Source organism: Procambarus clarkii, chromosome 92 (assembly GCF_040958095.1).
Source record: "Procambarus clarkii isolate CNS0578487 chromosome 92, FALCON_Pclarkii_2.0, whole genome shotgun sequence".
NCBI lineage: Eukaryota > Metazoa > Arthropoda > Malacostraca > Decapoda > Cambaridae > Procambarus > Procambarus clarkii.
The window spans coordinates 5566284-5579248 of NC_091241.1; the positions used below are offsets into that span (position 1 = coordinate 5566284).

The following is a 12965-nucleotide window of genomic DNA, read 5'->3' on the forward strand; positions in this document are numbered from 1 at the left end:
ACTCAACTTTCCCCCGGCACGTCCAGCCTTCAGCTCCCGGACCCCGGCACCTTGGACAGTGAGCCGTAACTTGTCACTGCTGGCCGGGACCTTCTGGGGGGGGGGGGAGCTCACCAACCGGTTAATTGGTGTAACGTTTAATTAATTACCTTAATTACGGTGCCTTATTCACTGTCTCTGTCTCACTCACTCTCACTCTCTCTCTCTCTCTCTCTCTCTCACACACACACACACACACACACACACACACACACACACACACACACACACACACACACACACACACACACACACACACACACCTTCCCAACCCTCCGACACCACTGGTCAGTAACACATATCTGGATTCACTTTCTAACGCAAATCATTTGTCACGTCATTATCAAAATGTTTGAGATAAGTTGCAAAGCACAAGTACAGGGAGAGCATGGGAGAGAGAGTGGGTGGAAGTGGGAGGGGGAGGGTGTGAGAAGTGGGATGGGGGGTGTGTGAGAAGTGGGAGGGGGAGGGTGTGTGAGAGAAGTGGGAGGGGGAGGGTGTGTGAGAGAAGTGTGGGTGTAGGCACCCCACCCTCGTGGGTACCAGAGGCTGGCCACACCACCACCACCAACCACAACAACATACCTAACCATCATCTCTCCTCTCAATGACACGCTAGAAATCACCTCATCAAACTCACTACAGCGGAGCAAAAAAGACAGAGAGACAGAGAGACAGAGAGAGACAGAGAGAGACAAAGAGAGACAGAGAGAGACAGAGAGAGACAGAGAGAGACAGAGAGAGACAGAGGTAGTGTAGTGTAGTGTGTAGTGTAGATAGAGGTGTAGAGGTGGTGGTAGAGATCCCTGGTGAGGTGTGGGTGGTGTAGGTACCAGGGGTACAGTGGGGGGGGGGGGCAGGGAGGGGGGCGGAGAGGTTTTAAGTGGTGGAGGAATGGTAGGGTGGTTGTTTGGGGGGGGGGAGGGTGGTTGTTTGGGGGGGGGAGGGGGGGGGGGAGGGGGGGGGGAGTGTGACTTGTGGAATTACTTGGTCTCGTCTCTAGGAAATGCCAAGGTTCTTCACACACGCACGCTCACATCTCCAGGATGTGGCGAGAACACCTGTCTAACTCCCAGGTACCTATTTTTACTCTTAGGTGAATAGGCGCATTAGGTGAAAGCATCTTTGCCTTGTTTCTATTTCGGCCGGGAATCGAATCCCAGTGTGTGTGTGTGTGTGTGTGTGTGTGTGTGTTCGTGGGAGTGTTTGCTTATATGACGACCTGACAATCGTTTAACAATCACTGCTGGGTGAACAGAGGCGTATAGTTTAGGATTGGCGCCTAGTCAATCCTCGGCCAGGATACAAACCCAGGCCAAATCGCTCAGGAAGTGCTGGGCGAGGGTGTTACCACTGCGCCACCGAATTAAAAACAAAACCATTTAATCTTTTTGAAATTATTTCTTCACATTATGCTATATAATGGTAACGACTTGGTGCTTTCTTCTGATAATTATTTTGCCTTACTCTTATTGATAGTCAGAAAATGTTTCCAGGTTGTACCCCCTTGTCTTTGTAATATTATATGTATTATTATTATTATTATTATTATTATTATTATTATTATTATTATTCTCGTACTTGTAAGAAGTTATTGTGGGAGATTTCAAGAGGGTGGGAGTAGTGATCCAGACGCTGCTCCAGCCCGTCATTACTCCAGTAGTTTATACGGTCCTCTTGTACGTATATAATACATGGTTACTCCAGTGTACACCCACTTGGTTTACCCGTATACTGAATACCCCTATTTATACTCACAATATACACTTGCATGGAATATCTCCACTTTATTGTGGCCCATTCCTATGGCCAATCTTAGAGAGAGAGAGAGAGAGAGAAAGAGAGAGAGATATTGGGGAGGGGGGGGCGGGCTGCTGATCGGTCCCCTGAACCCCCTGAACGTCAAAATGAATGAAATTGTGTGTGTGTGTGTGTGTGTGTGTGTGTGTGTGTATTCACTTAGTTGTGCTTGCGGGGGTTGAGCTTGTGTGTGTGTGTGTGTACATACACCATAGTGACTCCCTGGCAGTGTGTAAAGCATGCATAAAGACCACACATAAAGACTGGCCAGGCTAGTAGAGCAATGTGTAGCATACCTACATATGCAGGGATGAACCATACTCACTTACCCTAGTTTTTAGAAGTTTGACATATTCTCTATATATGGACTTGAATATGACTAAATTACTTAAATGAAACCTCATCTTGGAAATACATTTGTATGCTTTAGATCTATACAGGAAAATAGCTAATGTATGATTTTGGACTTTAGACGCAGGATCTGAAGTATACTTGTGTATATATTATACACAAGTATACTTGTATACTAAGTATACTTGTGTATATATTATACCTGTAGAGGTCTTAAATTGTATTATATATTGGCAGGTAAGATGTTTGTGAGGCCTTGATGAACGACCCTGGAACCTGGCAAGACTGTGAGTATAAACATTGACTCAAGTGTGTGTGTGTATCACACTTGAGTGCGTCCATGATGCATTGTCTAGTGTGTGTGTGGGGGGGGGAGGGTGTTGAGTGTGGGCTCCATATTACAGCAATATTTATCAAACTTTGGGGCTTGGGTTTGCAATCTTGCCTTAACTCTCCAAAGGGAAAAGTCAAACCGGAGGGGAGAGCGCTGTGTGGCAGCCACTTTACTTCGACCCATCCTCCCCTCTCCAAACCCCCTAACTCGCGTGCCATCAAGACCATAGTCCAAAACAATTGCAGCAGAAACAGATGGAAAAGAGAGAGAAAATCACTGATGAAAAAAATTGGGCAATTGTTGTGTGTAGTAAATAGGGTAGAAGGGCAGGTAGAAGCAAGAGAGAGGGAAGGGGAGGAGGAGGAAGCAGAGGGTGAAGGGAAAGAGAGAGGAAGGGGGAGGAGAAAGGTAGAGGGCCCGAGGCTATTCAATAGCCAGTAATGAGAGCTGTGATAGTGTGATGTGTACCTGTGTACCTGGCAGGTGAGAGGCAGTGAAAGCCAGCCAGTCACCCACTCACTATCACGCTACCATACTCCAGTGTTCCTGGGGGTGTTCCTGGGGGTGTTCCTGGGGGTGTTCCTGGGGGTGTTCCTGGGGGTGTTCCTGGGGGTGTTCCTTGGGTGTTCCTGGGGTGTTCCTGGGGTGTTCCTGGGGTGTTCCTGGGGTGTTCCTGGGGGTGTTCCTGGGGGTGTTCCTGGGGGTGTTCCTGGGGGTGTTCCTGGGAGTGTTCCTGGGAGTGTTCCTGGGAGTGTTCCTGGGAGTGTTCCTGGGAGTGTTCCTGGGAGTGTTCCTGGGGGTGTTCCTGGGGGTGTTCCTGGGAGTGTTCCTGGGAGTGTTCCTGGGAGTGTTCCTGGGAGTGTTCCTGGGAGTGTTCCTGGGAGTGTTCCTGGGAGTGTTCCTGGGAGTGTTCCTGGGAGTGTTCCTGGGAGTGTTCCTGGGAGTGTTCCTGGGGTGTTCCTGGGGGTGTTCCTGGGGTGGGATGTGCGAGATCTTACACTTCCCCTAGCCCAGCCTGGGCCAGGCTCGTCTTGTGATAACATTCAGATTATTGAATGTAACCGACAGGTTGAGATCAGTGATTCAAGGACGAATCTAATCTATATTCCTTACATTTTTTACTTGAGAAGGAAGTTGCAAAATGTTAATTTTGCATTTGGCCTGACGCCAAGAGTCATGTCTCGTTAACTCTTGTTAACATTGTCAAAAGCAGAGTTCAAATGATTACAGATGATGATGTTTTAAATTCAGCTACACAGAACAAGAAGTTCCAGTAGCACGGGCTATGGTGAGCCCGTAAGTGGAGGCTCTTTGGGGCCATTAGCTGTATCAGTAGCTGATACTGCGGATAGTTGGAGATCTGCGGATAGTTGGGGTCTTCATGGTGGTTTTCAGTCCTGGAGAGCTATCTTGAGGTTATCTTGAGATGATTTCGGGGCTTTTTAGTGTCCCCGCGGCCCGGTCCTCGACCAGGCCTCCACCCCCAGGAAGCAGCCCGTGACAGCTGACTAACACCCAGGTACCTATTTTACTTCTAAGTAACAGGGGCATAGGGTGAAAGAAACTCTGCCCGTTGTTTCTCGCCGGCGCCCAGGAATCGATCCCGGGACCACAGGATCACAAGTCCAGCGTGCTCTCCGCTCGGCCGACCGGCTCCCTGTTCTAACCTCTAGACGTTTGGGTCGCATTGTGTCAACACCCTCAATGGGTGGTTGTTGTTGTTAAAGATTTGCTACCTGGAACAAAGTTCCAAGTAGCACGGGCTATGGTGAGCCCGTAGTGCCTTAACCTCAATGGGTAGCAGTGTGAATATGTACAGCCAAGACTACACTGCTGATTGCAGAGTTTCTAGCTGCATAATATATATGCATACTCTAATATACCTCACTTATAAGTGAGGCACCTCGCCTCACTCCTCCATTGTAACTTGTCAACCTGCAGTTAGCATGATGGCTGGTGCAGTATGTTGTGTGTTCCGTCATGTTATGGGGGTTGGCAGAGTGTAATTTGGTGCTAGTTGGTTATTGGTACATGGCTCCTTGTTCTTCTCTTATACTGAGCATGGCTTCTTGTTCTTCTGTCTTATACTGAGCATGGCTTCTTGTTCTTCCCTGTCTTATACTGAGCATGGCTTCTTGTTCTTCTGTCTTATACTGAGCATGGCTTCTTGTTCTTCCCTGTCTTATACTGAGCATGGCTTCTTGTTCTTCTGTCTTATACTGAGCATGGCTTCTTGTTCTTCCCTGTCTTATACTGAGCATGGCTTCTTGTTCTTCTGTCTTATACTGAGCATGGCTTCTTGTTCTTCCCTGTCTTATACTGAGCATGGCTTCTTGTTCTTCTGTCTTATACTGAGCATGGCTTCTTGTTCTTCCCTGTCTTATACTGAGCATGGCTTCTTGTTCTTCTGTCTTATACTGAGCATGGCTTCTTGTTCTTCTGTCTTATACTGAGCATGGCTTCTTGTTCTTCTGTCTTATACTGAGCATGGCCTCTTGTTCTTCTGTCTTATACTGAGCATGGCTTCTTGTTCTTCTGTCTTATACTGAGCATGGCTTCTTGTTCTTCTGTCTTATACTGAGCATGGCTTCTTGTTCTTCCCTGTCTTATACTGAGCATGGCCTCTTGTTCTTCTGTCTTATACTGAGCATGGCTTCTTGTTCTTCTGTCTTATACTGAGCATGGCTTCTTGTTCTTCTGTCTTATACTGAGCATGGCTTCTTGTTCTTCTGTCTTATACTGAGCATGGCTTCTTGTTCTTCTGTCTTATACTGAGCATGGCTTCTTGTTCTTCTGTCTTATACTGAGCATGGCTTCTTGTTCTTCTGTCTTATACTGAGCATGGCTTCTTGTTCTTCTGTCTTATACTGAGCATGGCTTCTTGTTCTTCTGTCTTATACTGAGCATGGCTTCTTGTTCTTCCCTGTCTTATACTGAGCATGGCTTCTTGTTCTTCTGTCTTATACTGAGCATGGCTTCTTGTTCTTCTGTCTTATACTGAGCATGGCTTCTTGTTCTTCTGTCTTATACTGAGCATGGCTTCTTGTTCTTCTCTGTCTTATACTGAGCATGGCTTCTTGTTCTTCCCCGCCTTATACTGAGCATGGCTCCTTGTTCTTCTCTGTCTTATACTGAGCATGGCTTCTTGTTCTTCTCTGCCTTATACTGAGCATGGCTTCTTGTTCTTCTCTGCCTTATACTGAGCATGGCTTCTTGTTCTTCTCTGTCTTATACTGAGCATGGCTTCTTGTTCTTCCCCGCCTTATACTGAGCATGGCTCCTTGTTCTTCTCTGCCTTATACTGAGCATGGCTTCTTGTTCTTCTCTGTCTTATACTGAGCATGGCTTCTTGTTCTTCTCTGCCTTATACTGAGCATGGCTTCTTGTTCTTCTCTGTCTTATACTGAGCATGGCTTCTTGTTCTTCTCTGCCTTATACTGAGCATGGCCTCTTGTCCTTCCCTGCCTTATACTGAGCATGGCTTCTTGTTCTTCTCTGCCTTATACTGAGCATGGCCTCTTGTCCTTCCCTGCCTTATACTGAGCATGGCTTCTTGTTCTTCCCCGCCTTATACTGAGCATGGCCTCTTGTTCTTCCCTGCCTTATACTGAGCATGGCTTCTTGTTCTTCTCTGCCTTATACTGAGCATGGCCTCTTGTTCTTCCCTGCCTTATACTGAGCATGGCTTCTTGTTCTTCTCTGCCTTATACTGAGCATGGCTTCTTGTTCTTCCCTGCCTTATACTGAGCATGGCTTCTTGTTCTTCCCTGCCTTATACTGAGCATGGCCTCTTGTTCTTCCCTGCCTTATACTGAGCATGGCTTCTTGTTCTTCCCTGCCTTATACTGAGCATGGCTTCTTGTTCTTCCCTGCCTTATACTGAGCATGGCCTCTTGTTCTTCCCTGCCTTATACTGAGCATGACCTCTTGTTCCCCGCCTTATACTGAGCATGGCCTCCTTATCAGTTGACCAGATAAACAATAAGTGTGGTGGAGTGCGTGCCTGGGCCTGGCCTCACGGCTGAGTGGTGACAGGTGTGGACACATAGTCTCCCTACACGCCTCTCACCTTGTAGAGTGAGGTCTTGTGCTTCTCTATGATGTTATCCTTGCTTTGTGTGTGCCTCTTATGCCTGGCAGTGTTTATATGAAGAGTAATTCTCTGTTGCTACTTCTTGGCTTTGTCTCCCTTTCATTTCACATTGTTCAGTGGGGGTGTTCTTGCTCCCTCACCACTGCTCGTTATCTTGCATTTATTTGGGTTGAAGTCTAGTGGCCACTTTTCCGCGGTCATTCCTTAAGCTTACTCTGGTCGTGCTGGAGTGTGTGTGTGTGCTCGCCTATTTGTGTTTGCGGGGGTTGAGCTCTGGTTCTTTGGTCCCGCCTCTCAACTGTCAATCAACTGGTGTACAGGTTCCTGAGACAACTGGTGTGTGTGTGTGTGTGTGTGTGTGTGTGTGTGTGTGTGTGTGTGTGTGTGTGTGTGTGTGTGTGTGTGTGTGTGTGTGTGTGTGTGTGTTTGTGATGGTGCTTACCAAGATGTTCTTTCAGAAACGAGACTCGGCTCCAGGACACGACTTTTCCATCCTTCGGTCGTCTATGATTGTAGTGACTACGTATTTGTGTGTATGTATGTGTACTTGCCTACGTGTGACAAGCGGCAGGCAGATCTAGCTGCTGGTCCCCGCCTCTTAACTATTCCAGTATAACTCCTATCATATTTTACCCGCTTGTGAAATCGTGCGCCTTTAGAAAAAAAAGTCTGTTTATCTGTGTCTCGTTTCACTACCACCTTTCTCCTCTCTTTTATCACGGTATTTGTATTTCTCATGTCATCCCCCTCCCCCCTCTTCCCCCAGTTCACCCCCCCCTCCAGATTCACCCTCCCCCCCCCCAGTTCCCAAACAAGCGTCAACTGCGTGTGTGTGACTTGTCAGCGGCGTTGTGGGAGAGCAAACATGTGCTTCTTGTTTGTGGCCCAACCTGGCCTGGTTGTGGGGGGGGGGGTGTAAGAGGTAGGGGGGGTTATAATCTCTCAGGATGACCGTGTTGGTGTGACGTCACAGCGTTACGTGACACGTGATCTCACACAGCTCATCAGCCAATCAGGTGTGAGCGGGTCACAGAGGCGGGGGGGGGGGTCACGTCTCCATATTATGAGAGCGCGCGCTCACGGGCGCGCGGTGGAAGTTAATTAACCTGGCCAGGTGTGTGGTAAGAGGTTGATGGTCCCCCCCCCCCACACCCCCCCCCCCCAAACCTCTCTCTTCCCACGCTCAGTCATCACTATTACAGACTTCACCATCACCTTAGTCGTCGTCATCACCATCCTCATCATCATCAGTTCATGTCACAAATATATATAAAATAACTTTACAACAATATCAATTATCTTCAATGGAACACTTAGATTGACATTGCAAAGGATGGAGGAGCAGACTTCAATCCTTCAAGGAAGGTTTCAAGTCTCAGTTGGCTTGCAGTCAGGTAACCCCTAACTCCTCCTGAACATCCTTGCTGTGTGTGATCGCTTTAGGTATACCGTCTCGTCTTGCTGGGCCCGGGTTCGAGTCTCCGCTGAGGCTACAGAATAAAACTCACATCAGGAAATGTATATGTTTATCTCTCAGAATGTTCGGTAATATGTTTAATGTTTGTGATGTGTGTCTATGTATGTATTAACACGATGTACTGAACGGGGTGAGAATAGCTTGAGCTACCTCATCCCTTTGTGTGTATTTTACATCAATAAACTTATTTCAATTTCAACTGGCATCATTTTAGGTCAGTAGCCTACGCTCTGGAGGTGTGATCAAGACCTAAATACTGAGACCGTTGACTTTCTCCTTCATTGATGAGGTTGGTGTTTCAACCATTTGCAATTAGCGCCGACACCACACTCCCGGAGACACAACAGCCAATCACGTTTGATCTTTGTAATTGCCAATTACTTAGAGGTGATTAAAGGTAGTAAACATAATTCGCAACTCATCAATATTCACTAATTATTAATAACTTGGTAGTGATGTTAGGATTTTGTTCTATAATTTCGCAATAACATTTAAGGTGTATAATCTTGTGTAAGAGTATAATCTTGGGTGTAATAAAGCGAGGTGTGGAGGGCCGCTTTACTAGGTAAAGCAGATTCAAGAGCCGGTCGGCCGAGCGGACAGCACGCTGGACTTGTGATCCCGGGTTCGATCCCGGGTGCCGGCGAGAAACAATGGGCAGAGTTTCTTTCACCCTATGCCCCTGTTACCTAGCAGTAAAATAGGTACCTGGGTGTTAGTCAGCTGTCACGGGCTGCTTCCTGGGGGTGGAGGCCTGGTCGAGGACCGGGCCGCGGGGACACTAAAGCCCCGAAATCATCTCAAGATAACCTGGAAGACGAGCGACACTGATAATGGCGCTCAGATTCCTCGTTAGGGTTAGTTAGCCCCTGTTTGGGTGGTACTTCTGTTTTTGGTGGTACTTCTGTTTTTTGGTGGTACTTCTGTTTTTTGGTGGTACTCCTGTTTTTTGGTGGTACTCCTGTTTTTGGTGGTACTTCTGTTTTTTGGTGGTACTCCTGTTTTTTGGTGGTACTCCTGTTTTTTGGTGGTACTCCTGTTTTTGGTGGTACTCCTGTTTTTTGGTGGTACTCCTGTTTTTGGTGGTACTTCTGTTTTTGGTGGTACTCCTGTTTTTTGGTGGTACTCCTGTTTTTGGTGGTACTTCTGTTTTTGGTGGTACTTCTGTTTTTTGGTGGTACTCCTGTTTTTTGGTGGTACTCCTGTTTTTTGGTGGTACTCCTGTTTTTTGGTGGTACTCCTGTTTTTTGGTGGTACTCCTGTTTTTGGTGGTACTCCTGTTTTTTGGTGGTACTCCTGTTTTTGGTGGTACTCCTGTTTTTGGTGGTACTTCTGTTTTTGGTGGTACTCCTGTTTTTTGGTGGTACTTCTGTTTTTTGGTGGTACTTCTGTTTTTTGGTGGTACTCCTGTTTTTTGGTGGTACTCCTGTTTTTGGTGGTACTTCTGTTTTTTGGTGGTACTCCTGTTTTTGGTGGTACTTCTGTTTTTGGTGGTACTCCTGTTTTTTGGTGGTACTCCTGTTTTTGGTGGTACTCCTGTTTTTTGGTGGTACTCCTGTTTTTTGGTGGTACCTCTGTTTTTGGTGGTACCTCTGTTTTTGGTGGTACCTCTGTTTTTGGTGGTACCCCTGATATGATAGTACATATAGTACTATGACGACCATAGTGTATATACCGACTTACAACGAAATTAGAAAGTAGAAATCTGCACTATTGAGTTGGACAAACCGGAAAACAGTTTTCTACTTGTGTTGTACAGACTAACCTGACCTCCCTAGGCCTAATACACTATATCTGAGGCCTAATATAGTACACATGTGTACTATATTAGGCCTAGGAATATTTGTTTGTTTTTTTAGCTTCATTTAGTTGGTCAAGATACGTGACTATAATACGTCCAGGCGCTGTGGTTGGCCAAGATACGTCACTATAACACGTCCAGGCGCTGTGGTTGGCCAAGATACGTCACTATAACACGTCCAGGCGCTGTGGTTGGCCAAGATACGTGACTATAATACGTCCAGGCGCTGTGGTTGGCCAAGATACGTGACTATAATACGTCCAGGCGCTGTGGTTGGCCAAGATACGTCACTATAACACGTCCAGGCGCTGTGGTTGGCCAAGATACGTGGCTACAATACGTCCAGGCGCTGTGGTTGGCCAAGATACGTGACTATAATACGTCCAGGCGCTGTGGTTGGCCAAGATACGTGACTATAATACGTCCAGGCGCTGTGGTTGGCCAAGATACGTGACTATAATACGTCCAGGCGCTGTGGTTGGCCAAGATACGTCACTATAACACGTCCAGGCGCTGTGGTTGGCCAAGATACGTGGCTACAATACGTCCAGGCGCTGTGGTTGGCCAAGATACGTGACTATAATACGTCCAGGCGCTGTGGTTGGCCAAGATACGTGACTATAATACGTCCAGGCGCTGTGGTTGGCCAAGATACGTGACTATAATACGTCCAGGCGCTGTGGTTGGCCAAGATACGTGACTATAATACGTCCAGGCGCTGTGGTTGGCCAAGATACGTGACTATAATACGTCCAGGCGCTGTGGTTGGCCAAGATACGTGACTATAATACGTCCAGGCGCTGTGGTTGGCCAAGATACGTGGCTACAACACGTCCAGGCGCTGTGGTTGGCCAAGATACGTGGCTACAATACGTCCAGGCGCTGTGGTTGGCCAAGATACGTGACTATAATACGTCCAGGCGCTGTGGTTGGCCAAGATACGTGACTATAATACGTCCAGGCGCTGTGGTTGGCCAAGATACGTGACTATAATACGTCCAGGCGCTGTGGTTGGCCAAGATACGTGACTATAATACGTCCAGGCGCTGTGGTTGGCCAAGATACGTGACTATAATACGTCCAGGCGCTGTGGTTGGCCAAGATACGTGGCTACAGCACGTCCAGGCGCTGTGGTTGGCCAAGATACGTGGCTATTACACGTCCAGGCGCTGTGGTTGGCCAAGATACGTGACTATAATACGTCCAGGCGCTGTGGTTGGCCAAGATACGTGACTATAATACGTCCAGGCGCTGTAGTTGGCCAAGATACGTGACTATAATACGTCCAGGCGCTGTGGTTGGCCAACATACGTGACTAATACGTCCAGGCGCTGTGGTTGGTCAAGATGCGTGGCTACAACACGTCCAGGCGCTGTGGTTGGCCAAGATACGTGGCTACAACACGTCCAGGCGCTGTGGTTGGCCAAGATACGTGGCTACAGCACGTCCAGGCGCTGTGGTTGGCCAAGATACGTGGCTACAACACGTCCAGGCGCTGTTGTTGGCCAACATACGTGGCTACAACACGTCCAGGCGCTGTGGTTGGCCAACATACGTGGCTACAACACGTCCAGGCGCTGTGGTTGGTCAAGATACGTGGCTACAGCACGTCCAGGCGCTGTGGTTGGTCAAGATACGTGGCTACAGCACGTCCAGGCGCTGTGGTTGGTCAAGATACGTGACTACAACACGTCCAGGCGCTGTGGTTGGTCAAGATACGTGACTACAACACGTCCAGGCGCTGTGGTTGGTTAACATACGTGACTACAACACGTCCAGGCGCTGTGGTTGGTCAAGATACGTGACTACAACACGTCCAGGCGCTGTGGTTGGTTAACATACGTGACTACAACACGTCCGGGCGCTGTGGTTGGTTAACATACGTGACTACAACACGTCCAGGCGCTGTGGTTGGTTAACATACGTGACTACAACACGTCCAGGCGCTGTGGTTGGTCAAGATACGTGACTACAACACGTCCGGGCGCTGTGGTTGGTTAACATACGTGACTACAACACGTCCGGGCGCTGTGGTTGGTTAACATACGTGACTACAACACGTCCAGGCGCTGTGGTTGGTTAACATACGTGACTACAACACGTCCAGGCGCTGTGGTTGGTTAACATACGTGACTACAACACGTCCAGGCGCTGTGGTTGGTTAACATACGTGACTACAACACGTCCAGGCGCTGTGGTTGGTCAACATACGTGACTACAACACGTCCAGGCGCTGTGGTTGGTCAAGATACGTGACTACAACACGTCCAGGCGCTGTGGTTGGTTAACATACGTGACTACAACACGTCCAGGCGCTGTGGTTGGTCAAGATACGTGACTACAACACGTCCGGGCGCTGTGGTTGGTTAACATACGTGACTACAACACGTCCAGGCGCTGTGGTTGGTTAACATACGTGACTACAACACGTCCGGGCGCTGTGGTTGGTTAACATACGTGACTACAACACGTCCAGGCGCTGTGGTTGGTCAAGATACGTGACTACAACACGTCCGGGCGCTGTGGTTGGCGCTGAGATGCCGTGCCAGGCACAGTGCCGAGGCCTTTACGCAAGACTAACCGTCAAGTGAAGTAAGAGCCAAATCAAGACGCAAAATCCAGGTCAAGACGCAATCTTCTTGCCATGACGCAAAATCTGGTACTGGCGTATGTACATATACTGCGTATACTGATAAACATACATTTACACGTATACATGGATGCATACATCAATGTATAATACGTATACGTGAGTGGTGATGTTTTAGAAGGTTTTGAATTATTGGAAGACTGAGCGGTGAGTGTGTGGGTGTAGAGCGCCACACCCCCGTGTGTAGCAATTACCTGGTCTTAGGTCGAGTACAAGGCCACCTTTGTCAACACCTTCCTGGCTACAACTTTGCCCCAGGTCTAACGGAGAGGGAGAGAGAGAGAGACGGGGAGAAAGAGGGCGAGAGAGGGAGAAAGAGGGGGAGAGAGGGAGAAAGAGGGAGAGAGAGGGAGAAAGAGGGAGAGAGAGGGAGGGAGATAGGGAGAGAGAGGGAGATAGGGAGAGGGAGATAGGGAGAGG

The 12965-nt window shown here is 48.2% G+C and overlaps 1 protein-coding gene across 2 annotated transcripts in view; it reads left to right on the forward strand.

Moving 5' to 3' along the window:
• The window catches only part of LOC123775117 (uncharacterized), a 131546-nt gene that overhangs the window by 25646 nt on the left and 92935 nt on the right, over positions 1-12965 (forward strand). The window contains exon 2 of one of the 2 annotated variants that reach the window (XM_045770002.2): positions 2428-2477. The exons of the other annotated variant lie outside the window; for it this stretch is intronic. The gene's annotated coding sequence lies outside the window, so the exon portion shown is untranslated. The remainder of the gene's footprint in view (positions 1-2427; positions 2478-12965) is intronic. 2 annotated transcript variants of the gene reach the window in all.